Source organism: Haliaeetus albicilla, chromosome 3 (assembly GCF_947461875.1).
Source record: "Haliaeetus albicilla chromosome 3, bHalAlb1.1, whole genome shotgun sequence".
Classification (NCBI taxonomy): domain Eukaryota; kingdom Metazoa; phylum Chordata; class Aves; order Accipitriformes; family Accipitridae; genus Haliaeetus; species Haliaeetus albicilla.
The window spans coordinates 72,868,760-72,884,035 of NC_091485.1; the positions used below are offsets into that span (position 1 = coordinate 72,868,760).

At 40.4% G+C, this 15,276-nt stretch overlaps 1 protein-coding gene across 2 annotated transcripts in view; it reads right to left on the reverse strand.

The window, feature by feature from the left end:
* AGO2 (argonaute RISC catalytic component 2) overlaps nucleotides 1-15,276 on the reverse strand; it is a 70,314-nt gene that overhangs the window by 54,368 nt on the left and 670 nt on the right. The gene's annotated exons all lie outside the window — the stretch shown is intronic.

The following is a 15,276-nucleotide window of genomic DNA, read 5'->3' on the forward strand; positions in this document are numbered from 1 at the left end:
GCTTTAAAACAAATACTGAATTTTGCAAATTGAAAACTACTGCAAATGCAAGGCATGCTCCTACTCCAGCATGTTACTGTGGATCAAAACTAGAGATAAGAGAGTGACTCAAGGAGTCAGCTGGCTAAGACTCTCCTAGTATATAAAAGGTGTGAATGAGCCACACTCTTGAATGAGCATGGCTCAGCTCATCTACTCCAAAATCCACACAATTATGTCATGACAATTTTTCAGGACCATTTAATTTATAACCATTTTCCAGACTTAGAGCGTTCATTTCTTTTGTCCTTCATTCTTCATCATTTTTTAAAGCTTAACTGCTGGTCTGCTTCCAGCACCCTGGAAGCACTGCCAGTCAGCACTAAACTTGCACATTGAAGTTTTTTTAGCAAAGAATTATGCAATTTTAATGTGCAGTCAGAGGCCTAATGAGTTACTAAATAAGGGGCCAAACTAGTTGCATCTAAGGGCTTGTCGACACAGGAAATCGCCTGAGCATAATTATACTAGTGTAATTATACAATAAGTTTCCTTGTGTGGCAAGTCCTAACGCATACTTAATAATCAGGTGGTGTTTTCACAACTCAAAGCATGTTTTAGCATTGGGCTAATGCAATCTGTGTTTGTCAATAGGAAGTCTCTCTAAAACGATTTTTCTAAAAATACAGTGTCTAAATGAAACTAAGGTGAAGGCAGGAAGCATTATCTGGAAGCTTCACTTTCAGTAAAGGTTTCTAGTATCAGACAACAGAGCAGCTCTTCTGGATCATGACTACGGGTGTTTCCAGATATTGCTGTGCAATAACAGATACATTTTTCAAAGTATTCTAGATACACTGATTACTTGATACCCAAGTATTTAATAAAAGGAGGCCAAATTTCATGCTAGTATACAGAATTTTAATTCAATATGAAATTCAATTCTCCTGCAGCACTTGATTTAATCCACCTTGCTTGCCAACCACAGCCTTGCAGGCAGCACAGACTATACAACCATTGTGCGTATCCACTGCTGCCTCCAGGTCAGTTACTGATTCCACCACACAGACACAAAGAGGAGACATTGCTCCTTGGAAAAAAGGGGTTTAATAACTTGTCCTCAACTAGTGATCAACTATTTTGCCTCCAGAACTGCAGGAAACAAAAAAAATGACAAATGTGTTCATCATCATCAGGTTAAAAAGAACCAAGACTGGCAAAGGAACAGACACATCTGCTTGAAAGGGCTCTCCAGCAGCTGCTGTAGAGGTGCTCAAGTATCATGAACGTAGAATAATACAGGTTGAATGGGACCAGGTTGACTTGTCCAGTCAAGTTTTTAATATCTTCAAGGACCGAGTTTCCACAACATCTCTTACAATGTGTTCCAGTGTCTGATCACCCCTGTGGTAAAATAAACTTGCCTTACGCTCAACTGGAGTTTCCTGTGTTCCGGCTTCTGTCCATTGCCTCCTGCCCCGTTCTGGTGTACCTGCCACAAGCCTGGCTCTGTCTTCTCCATAGCTTCCCGTTAGGTAGCTGTAGAGAGCCAGATCACCCTTTAGCCTTCTCTTCTTAAGGCTGAACAAACCTGATTCTCTCAGCCTCTCCTGGTGTCATGTGCTCCTTCCCTTAGCCACCTTGGTGGTGGCCTGTCACTGGGCTTGCAAATGCGTAATGGCCCCTTTTGGGAGTGCAGTTTGAAGTGGGAGAGTGGGAGACTTGGAGAGGAGATACCCCATGGTGGGGGAAGCAAGATTTCCACAAATAGTTATTCAAATATCAGTAATAGAGGGAATTCAGAAAGAATGTGGAAAACATCCATTATGAATTCTTAACAGGATCTGCATGGAGTTTTTATGTATTTTATTTACATATATATATGGTCAGAGCAAGAAAAGAAATACAGGGAGTTCAGCCTTTTCTTTTTAGGACCCAACTGAAAAAAAACTTTGGGCAGTCTTCAAGTTTTCTTACAGTCTGGGTTTTATAGAGAAGTTTAACTTTTACACTGGCTTTCTGTTAAGAACTGTTAGAGAAAGATAGGAGAAAGGCTGGCAGTGTTTTCTAGGAGATAAGGAAAACTCAAAGCTGCAGCTCATAGTGCCTTGATATTATGGGGGTAAAGGAATCTATATGGAACCTGTTATGTCTGTCTCTGCTGCTCATTAAACATGTTTTAGAGTATGGAAACAAAAAGTTCTTCAGTCAAGCTATAGCATTGTTGGATTAGATTATGCACAACAAATAAAGGTAACAGACTTATTATCCCCAAGAACTCAACAAACCATGAAGAAAACACTGGAGGAAAGCAGAAAAGATTATGTCATCAGAACTTCAGTTAAAGCTAGTATCTATTACAGCATCCTCTTAGGTATCAACTATCGAAGGTTCTTTACCAAGGTGTCGCTGCCAGATTTAATGAGGTTTTCTGCTAATAATGCATCCTCTAGAAAACCAGTACTTGGTAGAGCCCCGTAAATAACCTGATAACCAATTAAAAGGAATGGAAATAGATAAAGAGCAAAAGGGAAAAACAATTCTTCTTACCTTTTTTATGCAAATAAAGTATTTGTAAGACTACTTAGGACAACTCCTTTAACCACTTCTTGAATTCCCAGTATTCCAGTAAGTTGTACAGCATGCAAAGTGGTCACAGGACACATCAAAATCAACTTCTGAAGTTGCTTGTCCTTTTACTTGATAGCAAAGTGAACAGGTAACACTGTTAACAATGCTTTACGACTCTTTATTTGTCCAGAGCCACATTTCTACTTTGAAACAGGTTGCAACTCTAGCTGTATACACCTACGCGTGCTTCGGCACATGGGTTTAGTTTGTCACTTGTATCCATCCATTGGGATCACTGGATCTGCAGATCTCCATTTCCTTTTCTTAAAGCTCAAGCTCACCTATTCCTCACTTATCCCTCCGATGTCTGAATGCTGGATTTTTACCATCTTCATGCACCAGAGTGCCTTCCCCCTTTGAACACACACCTGCTCATCTTTCTCTTGCATTCGCCATGAGTTTCCTAGCCACGTATCACCCCACAGCTGGTAAACTGCTATTTTCCTGGAATGGCCCCTAAAATGCTATCCACAGTTAGATCACTTGGGGATGGGGTGTCCCTGGTCCCCATCACATTCAGTCTGTTCCCGTACTTCTCTCAAGCACGTGCTCATCCCAGGCCACCACACGTCTCCACTTACACTCATAAGCCAACGCTTTAAGACACTCAGCTCAACTATCTTCTTGCATTCCCCATTTTTTCCACATGTGTTAGATTTCTGTTATTTTTTATCACTCTGACCATATATAAACTGTGCCTGGATCCTGTCAAGGATTCATATATGATGCCTTTCACATAATTTTTGATGGAGCCCCTCTCTAAAGCTTCTTCTGGTCTCTCAGTGAGCAGCTACCACACTTTCTAGCCACAGCACGTTGAGTAAGCTGAGGTGGGCTATCAGAGCTACGGCTGCTTCAATACTGATGAGCAAAAATGAAGGAGCTGTCCTCATATTTGGTCATATTTTAAGTCCCACGTATGACTATTGAGAAGTTTACGGATCCAACTCTGCCAGATTGCTTCTTATTGTTGTAGTAGGAAATTAAATACTTTAACAAGGAGTCAAAGTGTTAGATAAACAGCATTACCTGCAACCCTGTAATCTCATTACATTCAGTAGACCGAATCCAGACGTGATTTTTATTGAATAATTTCACTTTCTGCAAAAGAATTCAAGCAATGTTAACTCTCAAGTCAACCCTTTTATCCAGCAAAAGGTGTCCCTGCCCATGGCAGGCGGGTTGAACTAGATGGTCTTTAAAGGTCCCTTCCAACCCAAATCATTCTATGATTATTTTGTCTGGAATAAATAATCAGTTACAGATCTATAGCTCCCTTGGTTATCCTGGTTACTTTTTGACCTCTGTAAGATAGAGATGTGATCTCTTCATAGTGCCAGAAGTGATATGATCACAGAGACCAGAATCATTCCCAGACACTAATAGTGTGAGCGGGCGTTGCAGTCAGAGATGAAAGGGAGAAACAAGACATCAATCCAGCTTGCTTTGTAAGTTATGACCGCATTTCAAAGAAGATGTGAAATACTACAAGAACAAAATACCAGAGAACCAAAGAGAAAAAGATCAATACTCTAGCAGAAAGCAGCAGGCAAGAAGCTAAGAATGGTTCTTTCTAACCCACAAGCTTCTTCTCAACAATGTCAACTAGCAAAAGACACCAAGTGTTAGTCCTTTCTTTTTCCTCCCACTTTCTTCTTGCAGCCTAGACCTTCAAATTTATCCACCAAATTTTCAAATACTAACAAGCTGCTTCTCACCACTCTACTGGCCACCTGCAGGTAGGGTGAGTGGCAGAAGAGCACCATCAGAGCACACAAGGAGCATACAGAGCGTAAAAACATCTATCCTTACTGTTAAAAAGCCAGGTGGCTTAACCGATCCCTGTATTCAAAACTGTACAAAGCAGAGAAATGCTTTTAATTACAAACTGCATGTTGAGTTAAGTCATGCAAATAGTGAGCCTCATCCAAACAATGGAGGGGATGCTTATGGCTTACCCACAAGTCAGCAACCCAGTTAAATGTGAATTCAATCTACAAAATAACTCCATCTTTAGGCAAACCTCTAATCAATGAAGGGGGAAATGGAGAACATTCTTAGTGTTATTTATCACACTTGACCATAGTGATTCATTCACTTTTCCATACCTTAGAAAACGATGTTGAACTAATTCCCGATGCCTTTTCTAACAATTAGAAAAAAATAATATAATGGTATTTTCTGCATTTGTAAAGAGCAATGCCTCCATTCAATACAATCTCTGTTCTTTGCCACTCCAAAAGGCCTATGTAGTAAATATTCTTATCTTCTGAGAAAAAAAAAACACCCACTAGCACCTAGTCCTTCCTTCATGCTGCTACTCCCCTACAGAAGGTAAGACCAGAAATTCTGTATTTGTCATCCCGCATTACCCTTCCCTTTACCTCTTGTTTGCTGAAATGTTGCATTTAGGTTAGGAAAGAAACATGGCTCCCCATCCCTCTGTATTAGTTGACACTTGGAACTGCATAGGTAGGTAGGAAACAGCATAACCCACCCTCCACCGTCTTTACTTTTTAATCTTTTCCCTTTTTTTCCTTTTTTTTTTGTTTGTTCGGTTTGGTTTGGTTTTTTAAGTCACTACAAGGCTAGTAAAGCATGACTTCTTTATACATTAGTACTGACTCTTCCAATAATATTTACTTCAAGGCACAGACTGAAGTTTCCATTAAACTGCTTGGTATGAATATCAGACAAACAAGCACTTGCATTCAGTCCCGAGGAGAGCACACAGAGTCATTCCCGCTTGTGCCAGGTGCAGAACTGAGCTCAGCTAGGGGTAGTTAGCCCCCCCCCCGCATTAAATACTTCAACACCTTCTGCACACACAAACTGCCATCAAACACCACCACTAGTACTGTACACCTCACTACGACACTCTATTACCTCTATACCTTGAGACCTCAGTATTTCATAGATTTTTTTTTTTTCCCCTTAGAAATAGTAAGAACTGGTGTCTCTATTATAGCTCACAAGCAGACACTGGATAGACTTAGTCACCTGAACCAGAGTCATAGTTCTCAGCTTAATGGTGCTCCCTCAATCTTTCTACCAACACCTTTTCCTTCCCTTCCTCCTCCTTCCCGATCCCCTGCCATTACATCCCATGCCTCTCCTCCGACCTTCTATATTATTAGAGATGTTAATGCCCACATGCACACAAGCTCCACTAAGCTTAACAACGTCTAATGGCTTGGGCTTTACTCTGTTGCCCCTGGCATGTCTTTCTAGCGTGCTGTGCCTCACCAGCTGGAAACTGGTGCCACAGAGGCCCCAAATCCACGTTCCCTGTGGTATTCACATTGTATACAATTTAATGAAACACAGAAATGATTTGTCCTCAGCTTATTAAAGAAATAAGCTAGGATGGCTGTATTTTGAGCTTTGCAAGCACACACCCCACGAACTTTAGCTAGCAATATTTTTGTGTAAAACCTAAAAATAAAAATTTTAAGTTGTCTTCATGCCCAAGGTATTTTTTTACTTACGAAACTCAACTGTTGAGCTATAACTTAGAAGCAGTCATTCTTTCCTCAAAAAAGAAATCTTTCCCCATACCCACACTGGATTAATCTGCAAAAACATGAATGCTCTCATGGCTTAGTTTCAAAATAGAAAAATTCACAGTTAAGAGCTGAGGTTATGCTGTATTTTATCATTTTAGATAGTGAAAGCAGCTGTAGAAGCATCTTCAACATGCAAGAGATCCAATAATATCTAATGCGGTTTCAAGAGATAGGGCTGTGGTTTTCAGCATCGCTGAAAAGAGGGGTAAAATGCAGGTTCGTAATAATGGAATAACTGAGATATGACAAGAGTGTAGGCTTTCAGCAGAACTCCCCTATGAGAATTATTTTTTTTTCCTATTGTATCTCGGGTTTTTTTCCTCCACCTGCTTCTTGTAAGCAACTTAAGTTCTCATATAAGTTGATACAAACCAAAACTCAGCTGTGGCACTGTGCCACGCCAGTCATGACAGGAACAACATGGGAGGAGACCACAAATAATGGCATTTTCTTATGGGGAGATCCAACTACCCACAGATTTTTTCCTCTGGAAATAATGAATTTAGTAGTGTTACTATCAAAACTTTACTCCATGTGGCACCTAGTCCTGTAAATTTCCATTTTTGGTCTGTGCATTATTTTAAGGATTCTGTGAAAGGTAAGTTTAAAAAACAGGCACATACAAGTTTCCTACAGAGAGGCCTATACCTCCACTGAAATTTTACATTAAAGGGGATTTGCAAGTCAGGAACAATTAGGGAAAAAAAAAAAAACCACTACCATATTCTAATCGCATAACAAGACCCAAACAATAAAGCTTCACTTCCTTGCCCTGGTGGGAAATTTCCTGTTTCTGAATGAAGCTCTCGCTTTTTAAACAACACACCCTTACGCAAATATTCTGAATCCATACAAATTATTCCTAAGCATTCCTTCATTAAACACTGAGGCTCTTCCCAAAAAGAAACATACTGGTTCACCGATGCATTCGTTCTTCTGTATTGTCATTTCTACCTGAACTTGGGTTTCTTCTCTATTTTTACTTTTTTTTTGTCTGTGGTTTGGAGGGTTAGTGGTTTTTTGGGTTTTCTTTTTAAACCTGTATCTCTCATTAGCTTTCTCGCAGAAATACTCAAGTCAGAAGAGCTGAAGTTGACAAGTACTATTGTGTGAGAAACCTTACATTTCACTAGTAGTTAAAAAAAGACAAAAGCACAAACAAGAAAACCCTGCTCTCCCAAAGTCCTCAGACTTGTCCTCCACATGGGAGCAAACGAAGATTTCAGAAACAAAGGAGGAGTATGATGGGGCAAAAGAGCACAACCAACACAGGGATTGATAAAAAAAACAGTAGAAAGGGAGCATTCACTGCAAACCACAAGCTGTATGAAAGGACAATGAAATAAGTTCATTATCAAAGGATAAGTGAAGCCAAGAACACAGCAACATTTAGATAGGAATTTACCCTCCGTATGAATAGATGCCTGTCCTTTAATAGTAAACACTTGCTAAACAAGTTTCAGAAAGTATATAATGAGGCCCCAGTAATAATTATGTTTTAAAGCCTTATTCATCTACATGACAAGTTTAACTTCAAACAATTTTTAGATTGATCTAGCTAAGCCAGTGAAACCTCCCTCTTGGGAATTCTTCTAAAATTGGCTTATTTAAAATAAATCTAAATTAGCACATCCACGCACACTTCCTACTACTAAATTAAAATTTAAATTTCATTATTTTCTCACATTAATAAGCTCTAACATAAATTTCATGACTGAACTAAGAACACAAAAAAACCACCACTAAGACAGAAAGTTCTAAAGCTCCAATCTGTGACACTAGCAGCTCGAACAGAGCCACCCACAGTATCTAATACTGCCTGCCAAGTCAGCTCCTTGTCTGGCCAGAAGAGAGTTACATTTTTTTTTTTTCCCTAGACTACATACAAAATCATCAACTTGATTCTCCATGAGCAAATCTGCACTGTAAAACTAACATAGTTTCAAAATATATTTTTAAAGCTCCCCAAGGCAACATGCTGAGGTTAGTTTATTCCTGAAAAGACTGAAGAGTTGATTTTTGCTGCACAGTCCCCTTGTTTCACTCACACCCCAACACAGGTTGGAAGTGACATACCAAGACATAAAATTCAGATACTATTAAAACACATAGTCTTCAGACTTATACATACTTTACGGAATTATATGTAATGTGATTGAATTTTTCACACAGGTGAAGAGTTAACATTAAGCATATTCTCCACATTCCAATTATAAAGCAACTTGTACAAGGGAATGCGATCAGGCTGTTGCCAGAACTGTTAAGACAGACATGGGGTCCAGAACAGCATGGATGTATGTAGTTATTCTGTTATCTCTGAAGAGTTAACTATTTTAACACTTCTTTCAAAGATTGAGACTTTCACAACTGCAGAGCTATTGTGGCATATATTAGCGCTGGCACCCATGCCTTAACAACTTCACTTCAGGCCGTAATAAGCTCACATACAACCTAAACTGGTATAAGACAGAACTAGCACTGGAAGAGAAGTCCTGCCTTCACACAGCTGTTCAGCCTGGCCTATGATCCCAAAACTTGTGTTATTGTGAGTGTTCCTGCAGAGAAGCAAAGCAGCTAAAACTAACTAGGAGGGGGCATGAAGGCAAGGAATGAAATGGACTTGGTTTTAGTTTGGATTGCTCTGCCCAACAGTGCACAAGGCAGCCTCCCACGGTAATGCCTGCATGACCATTTCTTTCTGCAGCAGGGCTAGATTAGGCTAGTTTAAGATGAATGTAAAACCACAGGCTGACACATGGACAGCTTTTAAATCTACTTTCAGCAATGAAGAGGGTTTTTTTCAGTTGCCCGTTTAATGAATGTTGAATGGAGACTAAAACCTACAACAAAGACAAAACACAGCTGAGCAGCACTGTCAAAAAATACAACAAACAAATTACAACAGGAGAGAATGAACTACTTGTGCCACATCTGTGTTTAAAAAAAAAAATCAGTTTCACAAACAAAATTTGGCAGCACTGTGGACAGCTCAATGAGAACTGAATTCAAAAGACAACATTGATGGGAGCAAGAGAGAAAAACATCAAAGCCAGCTTTGGATTGACTTGATTATGACATTATCAACAGTACTTTCCCATCTAAATCAAGATGAAATAACACTCATACTAGATTTTTTTATTTAAAAGCACCAAGTTTAGTCTGAAAAGGGAATAGTAAAAGCAAAACAAATTAAAATAGAGAAGTTAAAATGAATTGCACTAACCTATGGTGCTCACTAAACACACTGAAAGACACCAACTATTAAAACAGTCATCATTGTACAAAAATAGGGGCATCACCTCAGCCTGAGCGTTGAAAAACCCACTTCCTGGACAGCACTAAAAAGCCTCTTCGAAGCACCACTTCTTAGAAATGTCTACCAAAGATAACTGTGTACTAACAAATTACAACTCTGGTGTAAAACATGAGATACACTGCGCAAGTCTAGTCTATCTGGGGATGATGCTATTCAGGCCTGTCTTTTACTTTTCCCAATTTTGATAGCATAAAATGGGTAAGGAAATGTTTAAGTTCAACTTTGGGCGTTACAATAAATGGGAAAAGAAAACAAAAAACCCCTTGCACTGAGTTGGAAAACGCTGTACTTCCCTAGTCAAGAGGATAAGAGATGTTTTACATTCTAGTGGGCTGCTTTGTGTGTACATCAGAAAGGATGCATGATACTAAAGCAAAATAATTGGACAATGCATGGAACAGATCCCTACCCACAGCCACTACTGTTAAAACTACGTAATATTTTCCACCAGCTATTTTTTTCTAGTTCATAACTTACCAAAAATAAGATATTGGAGGTTGACTTCTTAATTTTCAAATTTAGTAATATTTTCTGGTAGTCTGAGTATTAGAAACTGTCACTAAAAATATGACCCAGTATTCCGCTAAAAGTTGAAATAAGGGAGGCAATACACAACAACATTTTGACAAGTCTTATAAGTTTTGTAGCGCTATTGCTGGCACATGCTTAGCCAACAGGAACTTTCATTAGGCATGTAAAGTTCCTAATCAGCGAGAACTGTGTACGTTAGCAAAGTTAATTTAGCAGTTAGAAGTTTACCGCGTTCATCGGCTTGACCCCGCAATTTCTGGAAGGCCAGAAGCATTTAAAAGGGCTGTTTTACAAAATGGAAAAATCTTTTCCTCCTATACTCTTCAAAGTGAGTAGAAGACTAGACCATCATATGATAGTCTAAGACCTATCTTCTCTTACAGAGTTAAAGCATTTAAATCCCTTTCCCACCCTCCTGTGAAATAGCAGAAGACTGGAGACGGTATACAAATTGTGAAAGCGGGACTTTCCTGGAAGTCAGGAAGGTTTCACTGTTCCTCTGTACTTTCTATATACATTACAACACACCACAAAGTATGCATGAGTACACGATTCTGCAAAAGTGAAAAATTTCAAGACAAAGGAAAAATAAGTGTACAAAATCCTATGTAACTGCAGAGTCAGTAGGAGAATCACTGCTGAAAAAAGTGTTTCACTTTTCATATAGCAAATAGTATAATTCAGTTCACAGAGGAAAGGAGAAAGTTTGGTTCACACGTATGACAACATCAATCATCTTTCATCAAATGACTACCTCCTTTTTAAGCCACCTTAAGACTACATAGCTAGCTGAAGCAACATAATAATACGCAATCTTTTTCTTCCTTAGGAAAACATACTGGCCATGACAACAATATGCTTGAAAAAGTTAGGCTGCGTTTTGTAGGTTGTAACGTTGTCAAATGCAATTTAAATTTAAGGAAAAATTCTCATGCAAAAGGGAGGAGAGCTGAAGCCGTACATTAAGTTCTCATTTCCTTTTGTATATATGGCGCTTACAATGAATTTCAACATAATTTACTGTCTAAAATTAAGCCAAAGAAACTGGGCAACTGTGATACCAGTAGAGCTAGCACAGTAATAACAGGTCCAGATCCATCTCCAAAAGAATACAAAAAGCCCTTCTAAGAAGAGAAGGGCAGACCCTTGACAAGAGGTACACCGGAGTTCTTTCTGCTGCTGGGGCGCAAGCTAAGAGGATGCTGGTGGAGTTAAATTCCACGAGATGACGATGTTGCCATTTCTACCACCCGAAGTAAGGCATGAGCACACCCTTCCCTGCACCCCATTTTAGGACTAAAGAGTCCTAAAGAGAATCAACATCCAACCACTGTGTATCTTCAAGAAAATATATGGGAGTTAAAAACAAGTACCCACACTGAAAACCAAGAAAGACTTAGAACTTTCAAGAGTCTGTTAACAATTTTAAAGAGGTAACTTACAACTAAACAAGAAGTAAGAAAATAACCTCAGTTTTACTAGTTTGATAGAGGGCTCAAAGTTGTTTCTTGTGCTAGGAAAAAAAAAGGTTATATTTTACATGCAAAGCCATATCCCCCTTCACAAAGACACTCTTTTTCAGACAACTGCTGCTTCAACAATGAATTAAGACCTTGAGTAGCAGGCAAAAATCAAATATCCTTTCAAAGAATAAAATGAGATCTATAGCATGCAAAGTTTAGAATTTATAAATATATGAATATCAACCAGAGTAAGTTACAGAAGTTTATGCAACTTTTAATCAGTTCTTTAAACTGAACAACAGTATTTTTATTATGCCACTTTGACATTTCTCTGTCCTTCTAGAAAAAGATATACCAAAATGTAGCAGTATTAAACTTATTTTTCTTAAAAACAAAAACCTCTCATTTTCAGATTTTTTACTTTTCAGTTTCTTGAAGGCAAAGAAAAAAAGTGTACGGGTGCAATGTTTCAGCAAATTCAACACCAAGTCAAGAACTCAAACACTATTTGGGAAAAAGCAACAGGGATCATAGGTTTCCTAACCATGAAAACAGTGATTTCATGATATCCCCCTCTTGTATTAAAAAAAAAAAAAAAAAAAAATTTTAAAAAAAATCTTACCCCTGATGCAACAGCATGTTTAAACAAAGTTTCCACGTTCAGCAGCAATTTTTTGAAATTAGTCAGATACGGCCTCCTAACTTGCTTTATACTGTTTCCAGAAAAAGAATTAAGATTAAAATAGCAAACCCTGTGGCAAATTGAGCGATTACATTGGCAGGAGGCCAGCACCACAGGCACCCTCAGAACGGGGGTGGCTGCGGCGTCCAGTCTGGCGACGGGAGCTGTAAGAGCAAAGTAGCTTGTATGCATCAGCAACGTTCAGAGAAGCAAACGGCGGCAAGATCTAAGTTACAGGAGATATGAATGGAGCATTTAAGCGGTGTCAAGGATGTGCTGACAGACATGTAGAGGCTGGAGCTCTTGTGCATTCACAGCAGCTGCAGCTTGGTGAATGGCTGTAAACCACACTTCTTCCTCACTCCTCTGAACAGGATTTCAGTGTACATTCATTTTATAGGTATCAGACTGACGTATGTAAGGGGACTTTCACTGGCAGCTCGCAGGCTACACATACCCTTACACAAGACAACTAAGGATCCTGCTGACAGTCCCTGTTTCCAGACTAGTTCACAGTACAGTCCCACTCTCTTGAAAAAAAAACTCTACTCAAATGCCCTGCTTTATGATTAGGTGTGGAGCAGGAAGCTGTTTGTACTGCTAGAAGCCACTGCGCTGCTAAGGCTCTCTGTGGATGATTTCACAGGAAGGAAACAGAGAGCCTCACGATGTGGAGAACAACTTGCAGCTCACTGTCATGGTTTAACCCCAGCTGGCAACTAAGCACCACGCAACCATTTGCTTACTCCCCCCACTCAGTGGGATGGGGGAGAGAATAAAAAAAAAAAAGTAAAACTTGTGGGTTGAGATAAAGACAGTTTAATAGGACAGAAAGGAAGAAAGTAATAATGATAATAATATGACAGTAATAATAATAAAAGAGTTGGAATATACAAAACAAGTGATGCACAATGCAATTGCTCACCACTCGCCAACCGATGCCCAGTTAGCTCCTGAGCGGTGATCCACCATCCCCAGCCAACTCCCCCCAGTTTTTAGTGGCCATGATGTCATATAGTATGGAATATTCCTTTGGACAGTTTGGGTCAGCTGTCCCAGCTGTGTCCCCTCCCAACTTCTTGTGCCCCTCCAGCCTCCTTGCTGGCTGGGCATGAGAAGCTGAAAAATCCTTGACTTAATCTAAGCACTACTTAGCAACAACTGAAAACATCAGTGTGTTATCAACATTATTCTGGTACTAAATCCAAAACATAACACTGCACCAGCTACTAGAAAGGAAATTAACTCTATCCCAGCCAAATGAGGACATTTGTACCTCAGAACACACACCATCACTCCCCAGCTCTGTGCAGGGGGGAAAGGGCTGAGCCACAGAGATAAACTAGGAAGTAAACAAGACAGAAGATGAACTTGGCTGGAGGGAGCAGAATATCAGGAGCCTGAGACACACATCAGTAACATGTAGCAACCCAGGACTCAGTAAAAGTATGGTGTTTGTTCTATCAAGAGCCTAAGGTGAAGAGAGGGCTGCTCTGGTAAGGGGAAAAAACCCTTAAACACTGAACGTGGGTCCCTGAGGGTAAACAGCAGCCACCAATGCCGGTGCTGCGGAAGTAATATAATTTTGAGTGAAACGGAGAGCGGCAGGATCAGACAGAGAGCAAATAAAGGAAGATAAAGAGACTCCCACAGGTAAAACTACTCTCAGCATATACCCTGGCAATACTCTCAATGATTTAGCTCCTTATATATAGCTTCAAAAAAGATGCGTCAATAGGAGGTGAACGTAACAGCCTTAGATACAACACCACAATCTGAGCACCAGTATTACCTGTAAACTGAAAGTATACCTGTACCTGAGCAAAAGAACCTGACACTAGAAGCTACCAAATGATTACATCAATAGTTATACGGAGTTATTGGTACTGAAATGTGCAAATGGTGTTATACATGAAAGCAAAATCTTGAACATCAGTCTGGATACACACAGCTGCAGAGACCTATCTTCCTGGTGCATCTAGTAAAAGCCTTTGTGCACTGCAGAAAGAAAAGCAAGAAAGTAAAAACAGAGGAGCTGTACTCTAAGAGGAAAACAATCATCCTGATTGTCTTTCTTGATTCTTGTCCTTTCAAGAGAACCAAATCAGAGAAAAAAAGAGAAGCCAGCACCTAACAGTGGATCCTAAGATATGAATACTCTTACAGTAGAAGCATTTGTAACAGAAGCAGTAACAGACATCTCAGCTACAGGTCCTGTATTTCACTACACTGTTCTTCGCCAGATTACCCCTCTACGGGAAAAGAATTTATGCAAAACTGTTGAGAACAGTAATATAAAATAAAGTTCCACTTATTTGGAAACTTTTCCAGAAGAAAACTAGGTACCAGTCACCCAAATATCATAGTCTGCACATAAGAATTCTCACCACAGAAACAGCCTGACACTAAAAAGAAAAAAACACTGTCCCATATTAACTGCACAAACTCCCAATGTATTAACCTATCTTTCCCCTAAATAATATTAAATGACCCTGAGCGAGTCGGTAACTTTTTTCCACATTCATCTCTCCTTTGCTCCCAGATTTCATTACACGACAAAGCCCGAAGACATCTAACGAAGCCGAAAACCTCTTCCAGCCCCTACCCGACATCTGGATACGGTTTACCTACATCTAAACAACACACACTAGCGAAGCGCCGCCGCTGACAAACACGCTGTTAGCAAAACACGGCCACAAGCGGCCTGAACTTCTGCGCACGGCGAGACGGGTATCCCAGGCTAGCCCAGGAGGATGCAGCCTCTAACGAGGATCTGGGAGGGAAGGAAATGGAGACCCCAGTCCATACCGCACTGCCAGCAGGAGGCTGAGTTGGCAGGAACAGCCGAGCGCTGGCCTGGGGAAGGCAGCACGTAGCGCACAGCCCGAGGGGACACCCCGGGGACTGGCCGGCGGCGGGGAAGGGGCGGAGGAGGGGCGGGGGGGGGGAAGATCTCTGTCGTCTCCCACCGCCCCAGCAGCCACCGGTAGCAGCTACCACAGCCCCCGTGAGAGGACCTCTCGCCCCGTGAGAGGGGAGCAGCCTCCTCGCCTCGCCCTCCCCTCCTTCCCCGTCGCCTCGGGGTTCGCCTTTCCCCCCCACCACCCC